The 19956-nt window shown below is 41.1% G+C and overlaps 1 protein-coding gene across 2 annotated transcripts in view; it reads right to left on the bottom strand.

Moving 5' to 3' along the window:
- The window catches only part of VAV3 (vav guanine nucleotide exchange factor 3), a gene marked incomplete at its 5' end in the record, with an annotated part of 388846 nt that overhangs the window by 213598 nt on the left and 155292 nt on the right, over positions 1-19956 (bottom strand). The window lies entirely within an intron of this gene.

Genomic DNA, 19956 nt, shown 5'->3' with positions numbered 1-19956 from the left:
ACTGCTGTATAGCAAAGTGGTTCAGAGGGTGGGCTCTCCAGCCAGACCACGTCATGTGAGTTCTGATCCCGACTTCACCAGTTATTAGCTGTATATCCGTGTGCAAACTACTTAATTTCTCTGGGTCTCAGCTTTCTCTTCTGGCTACTGCCTATAATAATTAAGTTAGGTTATTAACAATCATTATCTTATTATGAGAATTAAAAAGATAATACATGTAAAGCATTTATATGGTAGCTATTCTTTATAATTGCCAACTTCAAGAAAATTACCTTATTCTAATTCTGAATATTTTCAGAAAAGGAATTTCCTAAATTACCCTTAATTATCTGTATCTGTTTCAAAAATTCTTCATAAAGGTCTTCAGTACCTAACCCTCGATGTGCCCTGCTAGATCTTTAGCGTTAGTACATAGCAACTGTACCCTTCCTTCCCACGTTTACACCTAACAGCATCTCTTTCAAAGACTTACTGAGGAAGCTAATGAGCTAAAATGTGTTTTTCTCATGAAACCTCTTTCTATGATAATAGATATAATTTGTCTTAAGTATCTAAACAAAACATAAATACATTCTACTACAAGGCCTATTCACAATGAGAAAACAGAAAGAGAAAAGGTAAAAATCTATCTCTAGGTTGAGGTAGTCTTTGAATTCCCCAGTTCAAAGATGGAAATGTTTCCAGTACTAGGAGTCACATAAGGGTATTAGCCACACATAAACTTATTTATCACCTAACTTCAGGAAGCAGTATATTGTTGTGGTTACAAACTCTGAACTGAGAACACCTGGATGAGCTAGGCCCACCTTCACCAGCCTCTATAAAATGTGGATAACAACAATTACCTACCTGCCTCACAGAGTTGCTGAAAAATTAAATGACACAATGCCCATCAAATGCTTAACTCAACAAATGTGAACTGTTATTAATACATAAAATAAAATAATCATTATATACAAATGAAATTTAATCTAATTGAAGGCCTTTATGCAATTTCTTTCTGGTTTAACCTTGCTGAAGAGCAAAAAACAACCTCCTAGGTAACACTTGATATCGATTAATATCCGTAAGAAAGATAAAGCAACTTCAGTGAGTCTGTAAATTCAGAAGATCATGAACGAAATAATAAATTTATCAAAATAAACTGATTCAAGATAAAAATAATCATCTGCTAAGTTTCCAAAAATATGCATTATTGAGTGAAAAGTCTAGCTATTGGAGGAGTCCAGGATAACCTGTGGAGTAATAGTTAGACCGCTGAATTAACTACATTGTTGCATTTTAGCATGAGCCTTATCCTGATGTAGCACTGTTCTAAAGTTATGGGGTGAAGTCGGCTTCTAATTCGTTTTTTCACAGCAGTGTCACTACTCAATAACAAGAGAAATGGCAACAGCATTAGTACTGCTATGTGTTTTACTACTGCTATTATTTAACACAAATGTTAAAACACCAGAACTAGTCACAACCTGTCCCCGCCACACAAGACTATGTGTAGTTTGATTTTTTTAATACAATTGTCCACCAGAGGGAGCGAGACAATAGTCTATCACTTCACTCCTGCATTGAATGTAAGTACAAACATTTCTGAAAATTAACATGCTGAAACCAACTGTTATTTACTTAAAAGGATTATCTAGTCTATTCAATGACAGAAAAATAACATAAAGATAAAAGTTCAGTGGATGGGACTGAAGGATAATAGGTAGCATGTCTTAAAGTGAATCTCCCAGGGGACTATCACTCAGTTTTGTATCTATCTTATTGTACATCAAGTCCATCCATTAACTCAAGTTTAGCCAAAGCAAATAAGGACTGTTTGGTCAATGTAGTGTTTTTAGAACAGTGTGTATTCTATATAAAGGTGGAGTGTATCCGGATTTGGAATAGACAAGTACACAAATTAATGCCAGATTCTGAAGTCCTCTGTGTGGAGAATGACCTGCTGTTAGAAACATCCTTCAAGTATATTTACAAAAGAAAATAGCCCCAAGGGCGGTAAGAAGACTATTTGCCTTGAAATGTCTTAATTTCTAAATTGTTGCCTCAAATAACATGACATATGGACACTTACTCCCAGAAAGGGGGATAACAAGTTAGAATATTTGCAGGTTAATAGGCTGAAAACCAACTACTAAATCCACATCATGGATTTTCTTTCTCTACCTACATCCATCCCTTGTTTGATAAGAAGAATGGCATTTGCAAAGAAGTGAAAAAATTCCAGATAACAAGAATAAGAGTTACCGTGCGAGGAAGGTGGGAGAGGTGAGCAGGGCTTCTGTGTGTCTGCTTTAGAGGGGTGGGCTAGATCCCAGAATCTATGAAGGGTCATTGACAAGTTTAAGGAAGATAGCAGGGTCAAAACTGCATTTTTAGAAGATCACTCAGCAAAGTGAAGGACAGACCGGGGTAGGAGGACATGGGATACAGATAGGGACCAGGAGACCCACTGGGGGTGGGGGGGTTCTCAATCATCCAGGTGAGAAATGAGAGGTCTACAGGAGAGCTAGAGAAGAGGTGGAAATATGCGAAGTATTTAGGAACAGCGGCTGACACACCGTGGAGGCTGAGGAAGGAGGAAGAACCCGGGACCACCGGGGCCGGCTGTTACAGCGTAGAGGGGCCACAGTGCTCCGGGATGCTCCCGAGCAGGAAACCCTCGTCCTCGGTTCCCTCCAAACGCCTGACTACATTCATCCTTGTCTCGGCCAGGCTGGTCCCCACCCAGAGCCTTCTCTGACCATCTCCCTTCTCCAGTCTGGGTTCTTTCTGTCCCTACAGGACCCTGGACATAATTCTGCGCTACCACCTATCCCCTTATTCAAAATTTATCTGCTGTTTAAAATATTTCAAAAGGACTCGTGTTTCTCTTGTCAACTGAAATAATGCAGAAATACATAAAAGTTGCCCACCCCCACACACACCCCTCTCTCACCTTCTGCCTAAAGGAGACCAGAGCTAAGAATCTGGTGTGACTCTTGCAGAATTGTTTTTTTCTTTTTCTTTATGATTATTATTTTAGGTAATGTGTTTCTGTTATACAGATTTCTCTACCAACGTGCTTTTGTCATTTACCAACATATCACATATAGTGGTGTCAACACATACAGATCTTTATTCATTTTAATGAATTCATTCATTCATTTATTCATTTGAATGTTGTATCACATTCCAGTGTCTGTATATAACATAATGATTTAACACTTCCCCTGCCAGTGAACTTTTTCAACATTTTGCTACAACAATGCTGCAATTACCATCCTTGCCAAATACCTTTTCAATTGTGTGCAGGTATTTCTATAGGAAGGATTCCTAGATGGGCTGACTAGGTATAACCATTGCTCTTCAATAAGTATGCACAAACTCGCATTACCCCCGAAGAGTGTGTAAGAATACAATAAGGCATTCTAATGACCTGTTTGTCTGTCTTTCCCATCCAACAATGGAAAATACCTTAAGGGCAGGGAAACTGCTTCTTCACTGTTCTATTCCCATCACTGCACTCACAGCCAGCCTCCAAACAACCACTTAACACAAAAATATTTGTTGCTCAAACAAATGAATGACTACCACTTACCCTGCAAAATTGTTGTGCGGATTAGGGATAATATGTGTAAAGATATGTAAAGAGTTTAGCCTGCCACAAGTGAGGAATGAATGAGTAATTGAAGAAGCCCATTATGAAAATTAAATATTAAGTATGAGAAAGAGTTGCTTATCTCCTCAAACCTAGAGACAACGTACACAGTGGCACGCCCCTCCCCATCAAAATTTTCCCCCTAATGATAATTTTTATTTAGCTTGGGCTCTTTATTTTTTCCATCCCCATTAGTCAGTTTAAAAGCCATGAAAGAAAAACAGTTTGCCAAAACTGAATGGCAACACTGTACGCCAATAAAGCTACCCATTTTAACTCTTCTCTTCATGAGACCTTCTGGCTAATTCTCACCCTCTGCTTATCTGGCACATTAGTGCTGTTGATATCGTAGTTTGTGAGAAAAGCAAGTCAACCGTGCAGAAGCAGTTTGCCGTAGCTCCTTCCAAGGTCATGAGTTAAGGAAGCCATGGACATAGAGAAGAACTCAAGGAACCATGGGGACCAGCACACAGGTCTGTCAAGAAGTACTAATTAATTATGGCTTTATCTCCTTGAGCTCTCTACTCTGAAGTTTTATCTCTTAACTCTCCCTGAGCCAATGGGAAGGCTATAAAGATTCCTGAACAGGGCTCTGGATTCAATAGGAGTTCCTGGGGAAGTGCTTCTTCCAGGAAGATAGGTTGAAAAAGGGCCATCAGGTGGCTTCAAGCTTGAGCCCCAAGCACCGGACAAGCCTGGCAGTTCAAGAACGGTCTGCAGCATTGCAGCACCATGGCACGAAGCTACCATCTAGCAGCTGAAGCTATGGGCAGGGATGCTGCATCATGGCTCCTACAGGCTCAGAGCAAGTGCCCTGTGGGTTCCTGGAGGAAAAACCCAAAGCCCAGAGGACGTAATTGGAAGTGTGGGCCTGGGGGTGCTGGGCTGAGTAATTCAGACAGGATAGGCCTGTAGACTAGACTGAGTGCAACCAGAAGCAACCCAGAGATCTGGTATTATGCAGGCATCTGATTCTCTGCCAGTGAAGCCTAACTCTAAATCCAACCAGATGGTGAGTTTCAGGCTAACAATATGTCTCACTTTCTCCTAGGAAATCAACAGAACTCATTATCTTAATTTCCTTTGCAGTTCTAATCTCACACAGCAAATTACCCCATTAGGATACACTGCAGCTTAGTGTCATTTCTAGCAACATGTTTACATCTTTCCTAAAATAGCTGGTTGTTGCTTTGAATACTGTAGAAGGCTGTTGAAAAACATCCCTAGCACTTCTTCTGTGGGTAAAGCAAAGCAGTACAACTAGATAAGATGAATAAAACATTACTTCTGTATCAAGAAGATTATGAACTATGGGAAACTCATTTGCATTGTTCAGAAGAGTAGAGTATCTATATGGGTTTAAGTGGTCCAAATTACAGTTTGTGCAGACCTTGATACTGATCATAAATGCAAGAATTATTCTGTATGTATTATTCTGAGTCTTCAAAAGTAAAGCTCTATAGAGAAAAAGAACCTCTCTTTAGGAAAGTCATATACTAGACTGGTTAAGATGCAGGCTTAAGACTCAAATTTTCTGGACTCCCATCCCAGCTCCACCACTCACTAGCTGGGTAACCACAGAAGAATGTCCTGTACTTCTACTGCTATTTCCTAATGCCATTGTTGCCACCATCATCATTGGTAAAGTAAGATTTGGTCTTTGCAAAGCACTTCAGAAAATAACATGTGATGTCTACCTCAAGTTATCATAGGATACAAAGGAAAGCTTTCTAATGGCTGGGAATACATTTAATAAATTATGTTGTACATTCGAGTACTTGATGGCTAGCGTTTGTTAATAGTTGCCAACAGTTGCTAAGCTTGTCTAATTGTAACACTGTGCTTTTTAAAAATGAGGACTGTTGACAGTAAATGTTTTTCTTTTATTTAGCATTCATTTCCTGCTTCCGTGTAATTAATGTTTAATCAAAATAATCAAATAAAAAATATAAACTCCTGTCATACCAAAGTATGTCTAACAGGCTAAAAACAATTGCATTTGACCTTGCTACAGTGAATTTTAGTAAAAAACAAACAAATGTTCCACGCCTAGTCTGTTCGTGAAGATATAACACTAATAACGACCAGAATCACATCCAGCTCATAAAAGAGCTCTAAGAACTGACAGTACAAAGAGATGGGCTCAGAGAAGCTTCAGCACACATCGCCCCACAGTCCCCATCCCCTCCACACCTCACTGCCTCAAATAAATATAAAAATCTATGTAACTAGAGTGTGTCTGTCATTTAACCACAATTTCAGGACAAGTCCTTTAGCTGAATCCCCATCCCCAACCATATGACAATCCCTCCCAACTCCATCCTCTACAGAAATTCTAGAGCCATCCCCACATTTTGTTCAAGTGATTCTTTGAGAGGCTGATGAAAGTTCTTGGTCCTTTCCTCAGAGGGAGGGAAAATAAAGACTGTATATACTAATACACAGATACACATAGACATATAAGTATACATAATTCTGCATTTTATCTCAAGAAATCCAGGGACCTCTTGAAGACCATTCATGGATTTCCTAGATTCTCATTCCATCTCCTTCTTTGCCTATAATAAAACCAAGGCCCAGAAAAATTAACTAGCTTGTCCAAGGCCAAAGAACTGAGAGCAACAGAATTGGTACCAGAACCCAGGTCCCTTTTCCTCTACCCAGGCTACTGCTCTTTCCAACTCACCATCCTGCCCATGGATCTCCTGCGTTTACTCAGGGAACATCTGTGGAACACTCACTATGGGCTAGATACACCTGATAAACTCCATTTTGTTATACTGAGGATAGCAAAATGGAGACTATATAATTCCTACTCTCAAAAACCCACCATCTGTTGGGAAAGACCACAAGGGTGGATAGTGGAAACACAGACCTAGTATTACAAAGTGCGTCCATAGCCCAGAGGAGAGAGCAAGGCCAGCTGTCCCCCTCAGCCTGAAGAACAGTCAGAGAGGCTCAAAAGGGTCTTTAGAAGAGGTGACCCTGGGCTGCATCTTGAAGGGCAACAGGGAACTTCCCAGACTCTCAGCAGGTTATAAGAGGTCTGATGGGTGAGAACCATCATGCTCTGGCTTCACCTCCTCCCTCATCGCATGCTCCAGTGAGAACACTTGCCCCTTACTCTCTGAGAAGCTCTTTGTAGTTGCCATTTCCTGAATAATATTTTCCTTATTTGGTTGACGGTGAATAGTTTTCAGGTTCTAAGAGAGAGGTCACTAAGCAAAGCTTTTCTAAACCAAACAGACCAGCACTTGTCTCATGAGGCACTTCAACACCATCGAGGTCTTGCTGTCTCTGCATTCTCGGCCTCCACACTCGTCACCTGAAGACCCAAAATAGAGCATCTTTCCTTCAAACCTGTTTCTGCTCCCTATTCCCAATGAGCCCACGGTCTCACTCCTCTCCCTCACCTGCCCAGACAGCCAGGAAACTTTCTAGACAGGCACTTCTTCTTCATACCCCATCCTACCAATTCTCCCTTTTAAATGTATCTCAGTTCCAACTCCTTCTCTCTTCCTGTGCTCAGGTCCTCTCTATCTCTTGCCTCAATCACTGGAAAAGCCTTCCAATTCATCTCCATGCCTTCAATTTCACTTCCTTCATCTTCTACATGGCTACCACAGAGGCTGTATGACATTTCAAAACTGTCAATCTGGGCACACCACCATCACCACTCTGCCCACCTTAAAATTCTTAAATGTTAGCCTTCGTGCAGAGATCAGATTATTTAGCAGGACACTCAGAGCCTTCAATTGATTGGATCTGCTCCCCACCCGCTTCCAGCCTTCCCCTGCCACCAACTCTCCCCACATCTCCTGTTCAACCCCATACAACCACCTTGCCTGCTGTGCCCCAGACAGACTCTAGAATTTACTCCATACATGTAAATTCTACCAGATCAAAACATTCTTTTTACTAAAATTCACAGAGGTGGTTTCAAAATGAACACTTTCAGACTAAAGAGCAGGCAGGGAAAAAGCAAACTGGTATCAGCAGTGCTAATTTTCTCACACCAAGTAAAAAGAAGTTACAATTTTTCTTCCACACTGTTCTAACCATCCCCTGGGTTCAAATACCAAAGCAGATGAAACCTGAAATTCATCAGTGCAGAGTTAGGTGTCTGGAAGCACAACTCTCTAGTTAGACATCAGAACAAACATAAATACTGCTTCTCCTAAATTTACACTGGTCTGTGAGGATGTGTTGAAGTCAGTACACCATAAAGGATTCAACTTTTTGTAGGCAACTAAAAAGAAATACTTTAGTTTGAAAACATAATCATATTTGCAAATCATTCCCTGCCTTTACACAGAGTAGAGATACAATCTACAAAATTCATGTGACGCTTTTAATATCTTCACTACTACGAAAGGAAATCTAGTTGTGGGCCCTGTAGGTAAACACTGATTACTCACTGTACAATTATAGTAATGACTCTAGCTCAGCACTTGAGGTGGTAGCAGTGTTATTACCAGCTCACTAAGAACCCACTGTGGCTTTCACACAACTCACTTTAAACAGATGTGTCCTATGTGTTAGCATCAGGCCAGAGGACAGGTTGTTTATGAGACCAGAAATAGACTGGGGGAGTTCTATGTGACTTAAGGGACTTGGAAAATAGAATGAATTTTCAAAGCTGCCTACAAATCATTCAGCTGGGTCAAAGTTAACATATTTTCCAAACCCAGCTCACTTTCAAAGTCACGCAGAGATCTCTGCTTCCTGCATGCTGCCCCCATGGCTATTCCCACTTTAAAGGCTGAAATCACATGGAGTGCAGGAACAAACAGGCAATGCCAGGAAGACAGATCCAATGGTGGAGTAGAACATGTCCCTTTCTGCCAGCCTGGAGATGCTCCATCTTTAGTCCCTACCGCGAGACTGCTCACAGAGCAGAAGGAAATGTCTGCAAAAGTTATTCTCATATTTCAAATCATCTAATAGAAATTGCACCTTGGACTACAGGACTAGGAGAACAAAATGACGGCCCTTAAAATGTGTCTTTGTTCTGGCTGGTCTGGTAACGCTGGTCATTTCATACCGCTTGGAAATGCTCGTTTTCATACGTGCTTGAGCAATTAAAAAGCAGGTAAACTCATTCTTTATTATGTAAGAAACAGTTTCTAGACCAGAGCTGACCATTAGAAATATGTGAGCCACACACATAACTTTAAAATTCTAAGAAGCTACATTAGAAAAAATAAAGACAGGTGAAATTAACTTTAATCTTATACCTTATTTAATTCAATATATTTATAATAGCATCATTTCAATATGTAATCGATAAAAAACAAGACATTTATATTGTTTTATTTTTTTATTCTAAATCTTCAAGATCTGGTGTGTATCTTATAGCACATCTAATTCAACCAAGGCATATTCGAGCGCTCAAGAGCCACATGGAGTGAATGGCTATAGAGTAGACAGCCCAGGTCCAGACAAAACCCTTCCGAGCGCTCACAGCATACAGGAAAAGGAGTCAGATCCGTAGTGAAGAAAAGGTTGGGCCGAACCTTTCATTTTACAGATGCAGGTGGTAGCTACAAGTGGCACGGCCCCCTCAAACTCCACAGCTCCATGTGCTTGAAAGAGAGCCAGAGCCTACACATCTGGACGCCCAGGGTCCGTTTTAGTAGAACCAGCGGAGTGCTAAAGAGACCCTGAAAGGGAGTGGGGAGCCCCCGGGGGAGGAGGAAACTGCCCCTCCCCACAAGCCTTCTCTATTTCACATTTCCCCGCCATCTATAAGTGCCAATTGTTTGATCATTCTCTCCACCTGCCAATCTGACGGTCACCCACCAGGACATTCATCACCTATCCCAGGCCAGCCTTGGCCCCGCAGACACGCGCTGAAAGCTGGTCAAGTCCTCTGCGCCCAATGTGCTCGCAGTGGGGTTGGGAGACAGACAAGGAAATAATCACAAAGATCCAGGTAAGGCATTACACAGGTGGTAACAGTTGTGGAGGGATGATGTACAGGGCTTGTAAGAGCAGAAGGACAGACAGTCTTTGTCTAAGACTTCAGGGGATGCTTCTCTGAGGAACGGACATGGAAGTTGAGATCTGAATTTCTAATGAGGTTTTTAAAATTTTTATTGGAGTATAGTTGACTTACAATGTTGTGTTAGTTTCAGGTGTACAGTAAAGTGAGTCAGTTATACATATACATGTACCCACTCTTTTAGATTCTTTTGAGCAGACACTCCATTCCAGCATTTTTCACACAAAAGCATTAATGTTTTTAGTATGTGCTATAGCTTGAATGTTTGCATCCCCCCAAAATTAATATTTTGAAACCTAATCCCCAATGTGACGGTACTGGGCTGTGAGGCCTTTGGGAAGTGACTGGGTCATGAAGGCTAATGGGATTGGTGTCCTTCTCAAAGAGACCCCAGAGAGCTCATACCCCGCTTCCACCATGGGAAGACACAGCGAAAAGACATCTATGAACCAGGTAGCAGTGCATACCAGACACTGAATCAGCTGGCACCTTGATCTTGGACTTCCCAGCCTCCAGAACTGTAAGAAATAAATTTCTGTTGTTTAAAGCACCCGGTCTCCGGTATTTTGTCATAACAGCCTAAATGGACTAAGAAAATGTCTAACATCATTCCTTCTTTCCATTTATTTCTAACCCTATTTCTTCTTGTTCTTTCTCCCAAACAGGGAAGGTCACTGAGTTCCAGAGATCAATAAACTCACCGAGTCTGTGAGCCGGTGCGACTGTGATGAGAATGGGCTCCCAAATATCTGCCTCCGACAAGGGCTTCTCCCCTCTGACCTGACCGCATTTATCAGACTTGACAAGTTACAGTACAATTTCCCAGGCGTCCTGAGGCGGGTTCGATCCAGGCTGCCAATGGCCATGTAGAAGTTAGGACTGCATTTGATAGGCCACAGAGTTAAGCAAGGTGTTTAAGGAGGACGGTAACATGTTCAGATTTGTTTTCTAGGATAACTGTAACTGTGCTGGCTGTTCAACAGATTAACTGAAAGAGAAACACACTCGTAGAATGGAGACTAGAGAAGAGAGACAACTCCAAGTTCAGGTGACAAAGCACACAGCATGGCCCGGGGCACTATGATGTGAAGGAGGGAATACATTCAAGGGCATTTCAGAATATATTCAAGTAAGGTAAGACAGCTACACAAATGTGATTCTCAGATGGCTAAGACCCATGTTTTCCAACACTGGCTGAAAGTCAGAAACAGCTGAGGAGCTTTTTAAAAACACCTATATCCACGCCTTGCTTTCATAAAATATGACTCAGTCTGCAGTGGGGGTCCAGCATCAGGAGTTTTAAAAAGCTTCCCAGGTGATTATAATATATAGCCAGGGATGAAAACCACTAGCTTGGATACTAGAACAGCTTTTTGAATCCCTAAAGTCAAGCAGAAACCGTATGTTTTTTAATCTTTAATTTAGCAAATAAGTATTAAGTGCTTAAGATAGGCACTAAATTACGTGTTTAGGTTTATTTACTCCCATAAAATCTGAGTTATGTGATTTTCTTATTTTAATACAATAAGAACCCTCTAAGGGTCAGAAGTGGAATGATTTCTAGGAACATGATAAGCCAATAGCAGAACCTAGATTTGAACCCAGATCTGAATACTCAGATCTGCTAAAAGCAGACGATGCTGCCATTACCTTTAGAGTTGGGCCTTTGATTGTCATCTGACTTATAGTGTTCCATAATTTGCAGATATCTTGATCCCCAAGGAGTGTAACCACCTCAAAAGCTAAACCATGCTCCATGTTCCACTGAACCCTCAGCTGTGTCTAACACCATGTGAACAACGGTAGCATCTAAACTCACCTGCTACTAAATTCACCATCACACTGCTGAAGCAAGGGTGGGCTATCTTTTCCTTATTTTGCCAAAACAGAAACCTTGACTATATTTTCACAGAAAACCTTTTTCAGGGTTACAATACACAAAGTATTATGGAAATATAAATCCTGTATATTCATAGCATAAAACAATTCCTTTAATAGTGTAGTTCAAATTCATATGAAAATATAAACATGTCATAACAGTAACTTCCTGCATCTTTTTGTCTGAACAATAAACAAACAGGAAACATATACTACTAAAGTAACCACCTACAAAAGCCCATGTAAATTTCAACAAGTAACAAAGACATTAATATTTACTAAACAAGGGCTGCCTCATTATGCAGTCATGCTAACTGCTTATGAAAATTTATTAGTACATTTGCTCTGTAACATTTAGGTACTAATTCATGTATAATAAAATGTCCAAGAAAACGTGTATGATCATAATTAATTCTAAGTTATTTCCATATCTTATTTGTTTGAAACTCAGAGAGCAGAGTTTAGCTGCAGAAATAATTAATTTATATGTAAAATTTTCTCGTACTGTCAAATTGAACACAAGAGGAGCAGTTAACACAGCAGAACCCACTTAGAAGTGTCTGACTGTTCAAAGCTAGAGCCCATGGGCTCATGTTCCTCCATCTGGTTGGTAATTAAGTAGACTGTAAGGAAACATAGTATTCTATTTTCTCTAAGGGTTATTTCTCTGTTTAGAAGTATAAATATTTATATGGATTTAAAGTTAACCTCATCTAAACAAAAATAACACTGGTAAACAACTGAGTGCTATTATATATTATATATATTTACACGCACACATACACACCCATAGATGCCAATCTTTATGCTGAGCACTTTATTAAATGCTCACAACCACCTTATGAAGAAGATAACGTCATCATCTTCATTTGAGAGAAAGCTAAACTGAGGAACAGAGAGGTTAAAGAGGCCATACTCCAGAGGCAGCGAGCAGTAAAGCCAACAGCTGCACACAAGTGATCTGACCCAGAATGTGTGCTCTCTTGATCACTACACATGCTGCCTCCCATATGAAAGTACGGATGATACATGGTTTGGGAGCTACAAAGAGGTGAAAGACACTGTCCTCGTGGTCCAGAAGCAAGAGCTCTGCCTGTTGGAACTAAGCAAGCCCACACATGCTCAGACCCACATGCTGGAAACTAAAACCATGAAAATCAAGACAGCTCGTGATTACTGCTAGATAAATGGTAGAGCCAACTAGGGAAGGTGCCTGTGCTATAACTCACCACCCTTTCCATATTTGTCATAACTTCTCACATTTGAAATATTACATATCTGTTTATTATCTGTCTCCCTGAACTAGAGTATAAGCTCCATGAGAGCAGGGGGTGTGTCAGCCCTGTTCCCAGCAGTACTTACGGCCCCTAGAAACCACAGAGCTCACAGATGCTCAATAACTATATCTGAACAAGGGAAGGACTGAGGAGCACCCACAAATAGAAGCACAATAGAAGGAGATGGATTCACGATGGGGGATTTTGAAATAGGACTGAAGAGGCTAGCTGGAAGCACATGGTATTAAATGTTAGGCTAAGGGCTTCCCTGGTGGCGCCGTGGTTGGGAGTCCGCCTGCCAATGCGGGGGACGCGGGTTCGTGCTCCAGTCCAGGAGGATCCCGCATGCCGCGGAGCAGCTGGGCCCGTGGGCCATGGCCGCTGGACCTGCGCATCCGGAGCCTGTGCTCCGCGACGGGAGGGGCCGCAGCAGTGGGGGGCCCGCGTACCGCAAAATAAAAAAAAAAAAAAAAAAAGTTAGGCTAAGGAGGCTGTTTATTTATGGGGAGCTAATAAAGATTTCTGAGCTGGAGAATGAACTGTCAGAAAGCAGTATGTTGGGCTTCCCCGGTGACACAGTGGTTAAGAATCGCCTGCCGGTGCGGGGGACACGGGTTCGAGCCCTGGTCCGGGAAGATGCCAGGTGCTGCGGAGCAACTGGGCCCATGTGCCACAACTACTGAGCCGGCGCTCTAGAGCCCGCGAGCCACAACTACTGAGCCTGCATGCCACAACTACTGAAGCCCACGGGCCTAGAGCCCATGCTCCGCAACAAGAGAAGCCACCGCAATGAGAAGCCCACGCACCGCAATGAAGAGTAGCCCCCACTCGCCGCAACTAGAGAAAGCCTGCATGCAGCAACGAAAACCCAACGCAGCCAAAAATAAAAATAAATAAATTTATTTTAAAAAAAAAAAGCAGTAGTTAAGAATACTAATCTGGTAGCTGTACAAGACAGTTCGGAGGAAGGAGCCTGAACCTCGGAAGTTGTTTCAACACTCGCCTAGCTCTGAATTGATTACAGAGTGAGCTTGGGAGGTAGCAGAGGAAATGAATATGGTAAGTGTTATGAAAAAGGGATCAACCCAACTTGTGCACTACTGGATACACAGAACCCCAGAGAAGCAAGTCTAGCTTGAGCAAACTTCAGAAAATCTGATCTGACTCTAGTTCATTACAATGTAGAAGATGCACTAGAGAAAGGATTAAATCCAGGCACTTTTTAGAAATATGATTCTATTCCGGTAGGGGACAAAGATAGCTCTGGTTGACAAAAGCTGAAATAGCTGACCCAGAACTGTCTTGAATCTCAGAGACCCATGTGACTGGGACATTTCACATCAGGGCTGCTGACCTGAACCTGTGTTAGGCTGGATTCACAAATCTGGGGCTGGGCCAGAAGTAGCCTGACTCCTACTGAGGGATTTGCAAGTGTGTGTGTGTGTGTATGTGTATGTGTGTGTGTGTGTTCACACATGGACCAGTATATATGATTCATTGTTTGTTTGTTTTTTCCCTTCATCTTGCTTTTCCTTTTCAGCCTTTGCTGAGGATCATTTGCAAACATGGTACACTGTTTTCCTTCCCACCTAAATTACATTGGATTTAATCAGCTTTTTGAAATTCACTTGCACTATGATCTAAGAAAAAAAGCTGAAGATTAACTTGTGTTTTTATTATTTAATTTCACTTTGAGACGCCATCTCTATTTCATTCCAGGTGTTCGCTGCTGTCCTCTTTAGGAATAACTTTAGCTGAATTACTTAAATAGCTATTTTTGAAGCAGTACAACAATATCTGCTGCTTTAGAATTCTGTTATCTGTGGCTTTTAAACCCTGAAAGGGATTTTACTTTAGGAGCCCTGGAAGACTTCTCTTTCTGGAACTTGGATACTTTGCAATGAGCAAGGAGTACTTTTTAGTCATTAGCTCCTCTGAGTGTATGTGGTTAATCCAGGATAATCTGAATTTTCCTTAGAATCTGAGTATTTACCAAGAACTGGCACAGAGAAAATAATCCTCTCAAAGGCTGTAGAAATGGAGCTCAGCCCTGATGGGCAACATGATACCAGTGAGCATGCAGGGCCGCCAGGCTCTGGTGGTCCTGGTCCCAATTCTTCCTCTGATGCAGTTTTACATTTGATATTTTGTTTGCACTTAACCTCAGATAAAGTATTTCACCTGGAAGAATGGGTACAGTTTACTTACAGGACAAAAAAGAGAGGAAGAAAGAAAGTCAATAAAGTTCACAATTCTTTCACCAGAGTTGTTTGGGAGTCATCAGCCCTCTCTTCTGAAGCTGTTTCTCAGCTACTCTTTCTAGTTTCTTTTGAAAAGAGACTCAGACATGGAATATACCAGAGACACACTGCCTAGCAGCCGGACAGTGCTTGGGTTCACCTGCCAAGCAGGTTTGCCTCCCGGCAGTACCCAGCAATGGAACAGAACTCCCAAGTGAGAAAATAGTCATATACAGAGGACATGATTGAGATAACTCATGTCTAAATAACTTAATAAATTATATCCTTTAAACCCTTGCCATGATGGCATCCTTCACATATCGGTTGTGCTGTATCAAAATCCCTATGCCCCATTAGTAAAATTCCTTGAATGGAACCAGGCTGGATCTACCCTGTATTGGCTTCTATGCAATGATAGATTGTACTCTAATAATAATAGAATGTTTCTGTTTTAATACTGTTGTCCTTTTTCTTTTTATAAGCTTCTGTCTTAAATGTCCCCCCAAAATGAATATCCAGTCAAAATACGGCATATTTAAGAGGTTTTGAAATCTGGATCATCTTTTACGGTTATTTCTCCCAGAGAATCCTTGATAGCACCCTAAATCAAGAGGACAAAACCCTAGAGTGGCAGCCCAGACTCAAACATTTATATCCAGTTATAAAAATTTGCTTAAGTCATGGGTCTTTTAATACTATACAGAGAGGAAACCTGAGCTGATACAAAGAGCCCCCAATGAAGTAGAACATTCAGATCCTTACACTTCGTCCAAAGGGACATTTTGAATGGGATGTTTCAAAGCAGCTGTTTTGACGAGGCCAGGTCAAAAGAGCTGTGCCTATTAGGAAGTGATGAACAGAAAGATACTCCTGACCCCATCAAACCCCTGATCCCTGCGCTGATCTTTACCTCATTCCTAACTCCCAGCCCGTCAGAACCTAACTCTCAGAACTGAAGATGGGGTAAAAGTTCAAGAATGAGGCAACTGACCACTTGATTTAAAACAAACAAAAAGGGGCTTCCCTGGTGGCGCAATGGTTGGGAGTCCGCCTGCCGATGCAGGGGACGCGGGTTCGTGCCCCAGTCTGGGAAGATCCCACATGATGCGGAGCGGCTGGGCCCGTGAGCCTGCGCGGCCGGAGCCTGTGGTACGCAACGGGAGAGGCCACAACAGCGAGAGGCCTGCGTACCGCAAAAAAAAAAAAAAGGACAGCTTCATATTATTTTTTTCAGGCCACATAAGTCCCTAATATCAAATGGTTTATCAAAGTGGCTCCTAGGATGTGAGGGCGATCTGGCTGCGACATCTGTCACCCCATTGATCGCCAGGGTTGATTCGGCTGATCTGGCTGGCTAGGCGGGTGTCCCCTTCCTCCCTCACCGCTCCATGTGCGTCCCTCCCGAAGCTGCGCGCTCAGTCGAAGAGGAGGACCTTCCCCGATAGAGGAGGACCGTTCTTCGGTCAAGGGTATACGAGTAGCTGCTAGAACCTCCAAACAAGCTCTCAAAGTGGCTCCTACACAATGGCTTTGTTAATATGACTGCCTCAAAACATCATGCCAAGAGAACAGGACTCCACAGAGATTTGGATTCTGGTTCCAGCCATGACTTGATGTGAGACCATGCTCAGACCATGTGGTCTCTCTGGGCCCCAGGCCCTCATCTCTAAAATGACGGGCTATTTGGATCTCTAACCTCAACTCTACCCATCTAAGCTGCCACAGCCCCACCTGCTAACAGTGAGCCAACAGTGGCACAATCTTGCCACTTTTTTTTTTTTGAAGTATAACTGATTTACAATATTGTGTTAGTTTCCGGTATACAGCAAAGTGATTCAGTTATATTTTTTCAGATTATTTTCCTTTATAGGTTATTACAAGATATTGAGTATAGTTCCCTGTGCCATATAGTAAATCCTTGTTGCTTATCGATTTTATAAATAGTGGTGTGTATCTGTTAATCCCATATTCCTAATTTATCCCTCCTCACCTTCCTTCCCCCTTTGGTAACCATAAATTTGTTTTCTATGTCTGTTGTCATTTATTCTTTTATGGATCAGTTCTCTTAGAAACAAGACATGTATATTAGTGCAGTGTACTGGACTGTTCATACATGTTATATAATTTGAGGCAAACGATTCAGTGGAAAGGCTCTATATTATTTCTACTAAATATATATAAATACTAGAATCCCTCAATATATGATGGGTACAATTTTTTGAACCCTTAACCCATTTAAAGAGCATATGAATCTGGTTTTGATCTAAATAAGGATCAAAGATTTATAAGAGAGCACATTATAAGTGAATGTAAAAAAATACAAAATAAATTCCTGTCAATCATGGCAGAGTCAATATTTTTTGTAGTAGTCTGATAAGTGGAGTTTGAAAAATAGACATATATTGTTGCTTGTTTTTTAAAAAGTATAGTTATGCAAATTTACCACATAGCAACCTTCTTTACATCATAAGTGTACACTGATTAAAAATTTTTGCCGCCAGTATATTTGATTCATTTTTCTTACCTTCTCCTCCACAAAATATTAAATAGTTTGATTCAATCACATTTATCTGCTTTTTGGTTCTGATGAGTAAAATAACTTTGAAAGATAAGTGGAAATTTATATATAGTATGACTCTGAGGTAGGATAATAAAAGTCTTAAAAATACTGAAATGCACAAAAAGGTACTAATTATATTATGATTATTATTAGCTACCATTTTTCAGAGCTAACTGTGTGCCAGGAACTCTACAAAAAACTGTGAGGTGGGAATTATGCCAACTTTACATAGTAGGAAACAGTATCAGAGAAATTACATAGCTGTCTAACAACCAGTGGAACTCACACCCCAGCCACTTTAGCTTCCTTGTAACACCAGTTTGCCCTACAGTAATTCTCAACTGGAGAAGCTACTATTTTATTGGTTTTCACTTCATCCTTCACCTAACATATATGTATTGAGCATCTGCACATGCCACGAATTCCAGTAGGTATCAGGGATAGAAAGAAGTCAGTGATGCATCTCTTTCCTCAAGGAATTCCCAATAATGTGGAAAAGAGAGAGACATGTAAACCAACCCTGCAATCAAATGTGAAGTGCTGTGAACAAGGTACTCACAGGGCTCCAAAAAGCACGAGTCAAGACCACCCGGATCTATGGGTCAGGGGAGGCGTTCCAGTGAGTTACACTGGAATAGAGTTTTAAAAAATGATTAGAGATTTGCTATGCGAGCAGCAGTGGACAATGACACTCAAGACAGAAAAACAGCAGAGACATAAAAGAGCACAGAACTTTTAAACGACGTTATGTCTCAATAACTGCATTATTTCTAGGTTGGGGTAAAAGTGAATGGAGAATGAGTGGGGAAATACCATGTTAAAAAGAATTTTAAATCTTTGCCTTTATATAGCACAGTAGTTCCCAAACCTTATCCTGCATCAGTATCACCTGGAGGACTTGTTAAAATACAGATGCTGGGCTTCACATCCAGAGTTTCCAATTCAGCAGACCTAGGTGAAGCCTGAAAATTTGCATTTCCAACAAGTTCTAAGATGCCACAGATTGTCAGACTAAGGATCACACTTTAAGAACCACTGATATAGAGAAATAAGCCATGAAGAGGTTAATTCAAGAACACAGTATTTTTTAAAGTTATTCCCTTTAGTCCTCTGGTTTCCCCTAAATGTTAATCGAAAAAAGTTCTTGATTTAAAAACTGAAAGTAACTACATACAGGTCTACTTGATGTAAACAGTCTTGCAGAAGGAACACAAACCAACAGAGGAATAAGGAATTGCATTTTTTTGGCGTTTACTCCAATCCTACCTTCTAAAGTGAGGTTGTGTGAGAAGGTCTCTTGCCTTCCCACTGCTCTATCAAGAGGAAGGGGCCTGTGTAGAAATAGGAGAGGGTCCTCTCAGACCTGTACTGCACCAAGGTGGGCCCCTGCCCCCATGCTTCTCATCCAACCCCCAGCCAAATGTTGCCTGTGCATCCAATAAACAGGATGTTCAAGGGCATACATTGCACTGTCAACAACAGTGGCTATCTGGGGAGTGGAGCTGCTATGCATTTCGCTGTTGCATTTATGTATGTATGTATGTATGCATATATGTATCTATGTATGTATGTTGCCCCGGGTCTTAGTTGCGGCATGCAGGATCTTTCGTTGCGGTGTGCGGACTGTTGCAACATGCATGCAGGATCTACTTCCCCGACCAGGGATCGAACCCGGGACCCCTGCATTGGGAGCTCGGAGTCTTACCCCTGGACCACCAGGGATGTCCCTACTTTTATTGTTTAACATTTCTATATTGTTTGAAGGTTTATTAATAGGTGTACATAAACTTATTCGAAAAAAATTTTTTTTAATACAAAGATGTTTTCAGGATTGTACAACAAACAGAAATGGTTTTCAAACTCTCTTACTGCTCTGTGGTGCCAGTCCTTGGTTCAAATAAAATATTGTCAGAAGCCCAAAACTTAAAACTGATAAAAGAAGAGCTGGTCAGGAAAACGTGATACTCTAGAGGTGAAAGACCCAAAACTTCTTTGAGGAACAACCACCTTATTGTTTCTCGAGATAATTACAGTACTTTGAAAGAGTACTTTTCATTTAGCTATGTAAGGCCTGGATTTTACTTTAAGTTATGTCATGTTTGTACCTTATACAATCTATTGGCTTGTGTTGAAAAATCAATTAATCATTCAAAATTTCCTGATTCAAAATCAGTTTCCTTATTTGTCTTTTCTGTTTCTGATGTTCACTCAACAAAAAAAGAAAACAAAGATGTCAGGTTCTGTCAGGTTGAAAAAAAATCTAAAACTGTAATAACACAAATATAACTTTCATTGTTTTCTATTTAATTTTTTTAGATCCTAATTTGTTAGAACGGTAACTGAACTAAGTATAAAAC

This window comes from Grampus griseus, assembly GCF_964374135.1.
Source record: "Grampus griseus genome assembly, chromosome: 1".
Taxonomy (NCBI): Eukaryota; Metazoa; Chordata; class Mammalia; order Artiodactyla; family Delphinidae; genus Grampus; species Grampus griseus.
This window is presented reverse-complemented; position numbering and strand designations above follow the sequence as displayed.